At 42.9% G+C, this 4,878-nt stretch overlaps 1 long non-coding RNA gene across 1 annotated transcript; it reads left to right on the top strand.

Moving 5' to 3' along the window:
* Positions 1 to 300: 300 nt before the first annotated feature.
* LOC138915870 (uncharacterized) lies at positions 301 to 4,614 on the top strand. The gene is made up of 4 exons (XR_011422266.1): positions 301 to 437; positions 1,359 to 1,488; positions 1,640 to 2,194; positions 3,639 to 4,614. It is a non-coding gene; the product is annotated as an uncharacterized lncRNA (long non-coding RNA).
* Positions 4,615 to 4,878: the final 264 nt, after the last annotated feature.

The raw sequence follows: 4,878 nt of genomic DNA, 5'->3' as shown, positions 1-4,878 counted from the left end.
GCTCAGGAGTCCTGTCCTGCACTAATGATTTCTGATTTTATTTTTAAGTTTTTTGTTTGTTTGTTCATTGTTTTTCATCGTGGGAAGGCAAACTAAACTTACAAGATTACTTTGCTAAGCACCAGCATTTTAGAGGAGTTTGACTTTGTTCTGTATCTGGAAAGATAAACTGACCTACGACCTTTTGCACGATCTGTAACTCTCCAGAGCCTGTCAGAAAACCACAGAAACAACCACAGTTACGCACATCAGCACCAGAGTAAAACCACGTGAGCTACAAGGTGGAAATAAACAGGCTTGGGCCAGTGCCGCTGGAATGCACTTGTGATGGAAACATCCAGAAGAGTGGCCCTCCAGATAGCGCCCATGAACAGCACACAGCATTTAACCTGCGCGTGAGGAAGCATATTTTCTCAGCAAGGTGTGCCAATAAGAAGGTGGGCTCCATGTCATCTGTGTCATCTTTATTGTATTATTTCTCTTTCGGGGTTTAATAGAGGATTAACTATGAACTCTGAACTGATCATTAACAGAATTAACATATTAGCTATCAAACTGGCCACAGCTGTATTCCTAAGCTTCTCTGGCTCACCTACAGACCAGTCTCCTGTTTACTATGCAAGATTGCCAACTCTGTTGTTTCTGCCATCTTTGTGAGTACTTAATAAAAACCAGTGTTACCAAACTCTGTGTAGGTGACCCATTTGCGAGGATGGAACGGGGGCCTATCCAACAGAAGGGGGAGGCTAGGTAATCTCTTGGTTATTTTGTCTAGAGAAAGTAATCTGTGATTCGTACAATCTCTTTCTGAAACAGCCTGCTTGTTGGTCCTTGGCTGGCGGCTCTATCAGCTGCTCTGCCTGGGATGCTCTTTGACAAGAGGTCCCTGCTAGGTGCTCGGGTCTCCTCTGACTGCCAACTCCATAGGAGCCCAGGGCCCTCCCTATCATAGGACTCAGCCTAGAATGCTCATCACTATCTGATAAATACAGATTTTAAATTTTGAGTACATCTAGCTTTCCCCATGAGAGCATTTGCTCCAAAAGGGCAGGGATCCTGTCTGCCTTGTGACTAACTGTCTTTCCAGAACCAGAAGTGAGCTTGGCCCATTGACCGCTTTCAGTTACTCTTCATTGAGTAAAAGAATGAGCATGATAGCCAAAGGAATCAACTGTTAGAAATATCTAATCATCTGATGTGTCAAATATCAATATTAACTTGCAATGAGAAAGGTGAGGTCAGGTAGAATAATTTGTCTAAAATTAAAACATGAGCATTTGTAAAATCTGTCGTGTTAGATTCTTTAGATTAGAACAAGTTTATTATCTTGCATTGCTTCTTTTCATCTCTCCTCACAGGAAGAAAGAAGTACCTCAGCCCCACCATTAAAAGTGGACCCTGTGGTCCTCACGCCTCAGCCAAGCCAGGGAGGAACACCCCATTAAAAGCGCTGGAAACGTTCCTATTCTTGCAAAATACTTACTTAATGTAAGTAATACAAGTACTTTCCAAACGAATGGGTTTTCAATTGAAATTTAAAAGCATTCTCATGTTTTGGGTGCTCACTTTATTGCCTTATAACCCTCTATAATTGTATCTATTTCCAAATTTACGTGATATTTATTTGATTCCAAAACAGATTGATTCACTGCACAACCTTTCAGTGTAGAAGCTCTACGACTGTCAACTGCTCAGAATCTCTGGGGTAGCACGTCACGCTGTGTGAGTGTGAAGCGCGGCCTCCCAGAGAGGAATGAACCTTGCTGAGACAGAATTCTGAGTCCATTACCTTTCCTGTCAGTCTAGGCCCCAGAACCTCTCATTGAATACGTGGTGCAGTCCACAGGATCCAGGTATCCACGAATATCAGTATCTGAAAGTGTCCTATACCTTGAGAACTTGCAAATAACCAGAAAAAAAAAAATCTGTTGCAAAATGCTGAGTCCACACTAAAATTTCCTCTACCCACTCGTACTCTCTAAACTTGAAGGCATATGCAATAGGTTCTGACGACTTTCCAGTTCCTCCACAAAAGCTTTGGTGATGACCTTCGGTCAGTTTGGAAAGACAGTCTATGCAACAATTAAGAACACAGACGCTGGAGTAAGACATCTGGGTCTGAATGCAACCCAGCCAATTATTTGCTGTGGACCCTGAGAAAGTTGCTTGGTCTTTCTGAACATCAGTTCTCCAGGTGAGGGAAATACTCGTCCCGACCTCAAAGTGCTATCATGAGAATTAAACGTACCAAAGCAGGTAAACCGCTCGGCACAGTACTGGACGCATACTCAGAGAGAAAGAAATGTTAGCTGTTTCGTGGCCAATATTTTCCCAATCTGTAGTTTACCTTTGTAATCATATTGATTATATTAGTAATATGCTGAAATTTTCATTTTGTCATCTAATCTATACCCATACTTTACAAGTGCAGTTGCAGGGGCTTCCAGATAACTGAATTCCAGCTGAGGGCTCAATCTGATGTCATTGGGTCCTCCCTGTACCTTCTACCCCTTGTCACTCTTATCTCACTCCAAGGCATTGTCTCAGAAGCCCTGTTTTTCTCTCCACATTAGTCTTTGTTCACTTTCTGAATCATTAGGTAGTGAGTCTGTATTAGTTGACGTTCATGGGAGGTCCTGAATCCACCTCTACGCTCTCCACCCAGTTGTCACACTCAGTCTCTCCCATGGTCCGTCTGTCCCCTCACAGCAGGCAGGCCCCTCTGCTTCAGCCCCTGCATGAAACTGGCTTTCCATACTGTGCAAATGGAAAGGAGGTTTCATAGAATAAGACTTCTTTTGGTAGAAAGAGACATTTCCTGGTCGCCGTCAGAGTTGGAAACAGATTCTCCCAGCCCCCACTGCCCACAAGAGTGAATGTCAACCCTTCCTGTGGGACCCATCCGAGTGTCTATGTACCTGCCCTCAAGAACTTAGGATATTGCCATCGAATTACTACTTGCTTAACATCATGAGATGTGTGTGATCACAGCTTTGATGACAAATAAGCATGAGCTCATTAGTAGTTTCCACAACTGCTAATACTTATGGCCAAGAGGCAAGAATTTTGCTTCTTATTTTCAAGAGTTTGTAAAAAGGTTAAGAATTCTCTGTTTTATAGTATGCGTTGGCATTATTAGCTGAGACAATATCAACAAGACTAATTTAAGTGTTTTAATCAGTTACAATTTCTATTAAGATAAATTTAGCAATCATATCTGTATAGTACCAGTCACTTGTGCTTAATACTGACCTTCCAGTACTGTATTTGCTTTGATGAGATTCCTCTAAAGTAATGCTTATATTTTTCTGATTACAAAAGTAATACATATTTGTTGTAGAAAAAAATTTTAAATATGCAAAAAGTACAGATAAGAAAATTTAAATAACCTGGGTTTCCTCTCCTCTCCCTCTTAGGCCACGCCCCCATCCAGCCACTGTCAATACTAAGTCTGAATTATCATACCACAAATTTGGGAGCAGACATTTTCTTTATTTTCTGGGTCACTGAACCTATTTTCTGTCTCAAGCCTTTTTGGTGGTAGAAACATAATATTAGCCAACACATAAAACACTTGGTTCATTCTAAACTTTTCCTTGGTAAAATCAGAACTTCCATACCTGCTTCTTTTTATCCAGGATTAGAGTTTCATTCCAGAGGCTGATGTAGGAACAAGGCATCGGGAAGGTTGTGGGATGTGCTGAGTGTCTGGTCTTTGGTCACCACGGCCCAGGACAAGTCTGACAGACGCTGCTGCTGGTGTCACCATCGCACCACGCTCTTCACACGGCCACCACAGGAAACTCCTGCCAGGAATCAACCCTAAACTGCCCCAGCCAAAAGGACAATACTATGTAGAATATTGTTTTTCCCATAAAAGAGCATCTTCACTTCAGTTAGCACACCTGAAGAAGGATGAGGTGCAGTTTGGGATAAAGTGAAGTGAACCAGATTTGCCTTCCAAGGAGGACCAGTGAGGGACCAGGATGAAGGAGACAGGCAAGAATAAAAAGCCAGGATAAGGGAGTGGAATTGAGATCGATGCTGTGAACGGTGGCTCTTGAAAGAGAGAAAATCAGCCCCTGACAGGCAGGATTGGCCTGGAACTATCAGCTAGACTTTGGTTTTGCTAGGACCTGCCACTCACAGCCAGGTCTCGATGTTCTCCTGTTAGACAGGAGTACTTTTACAGAACATCGACATCAGTCAAGGCCACTCTGTGATTGTAACGGATTAGGACAACATGTTTACTTCATAATTATGTCTGAAAACAGAAAAAAACACAAACATTGTCCAAGCCATAAAAATGACCAAGCTTCTCTTTAACGTCACTAATATGAGTGACTGCTACTTCTTCACCAGTTACAGATGTGGCCTCACTTTATTCCTCCTACCTTACAGAGATTGAAGATACCCAGTCACAGAATTATCCTTGCTTCCTGACAGCACCCAATCCAGAGCAAAGCCCTGCTGTCTTGAACTCTCTCCAAAATACCTGACAGCTGAAAATTCTGTAAGTCCTCTCCAATCACCTTTTACGGAGATGTCCCACAGTTCCCCATGTGGTATGTTCTCTCTGTCTGCAACAAACATTAAACCCAACTTATCCAGCCACAGGTGTGTGCCTGGTTGTCTTTGGCGATATGGTATCGATGCTATGCTCTGCTGGGGTTCCTGAGAAGTTTACACAATGCCTTCCAGACTTCTCCATCAGGAGGAAGGGGGCAGAAGGAGCTGTGCATGACTCAGACCAAGCAAGCTCCTGCCAGCTTCCTTGATGATGGAGGAGCCAAGAGGCAGAAATTGAAGGGAGCCAGATTGCCATCCTAGCTACCTCTAGAATCAAAGGTATGAGTCTCCTCTGCAATTCTCTTATCA

This window comes from Equus caballus, chromosome 10 (assembly GCF_041296265.1).
Source record: "Equus caballus isolate H_3958 breed thoroughbred chromosome 10, TB-T2T, whole genome shotgun sequence".
Lineage (NCBI taxonomy): Eukaryota > Metazoa > Chordata > Mammalia > Perissodactyla > Equidae > Equus > Equus caballus.
The sequence above is the reverse complement of the archived record's forward strand: the minus strand, read 5'-3'. Positions and strand labels throughout refer to the sequence as shown.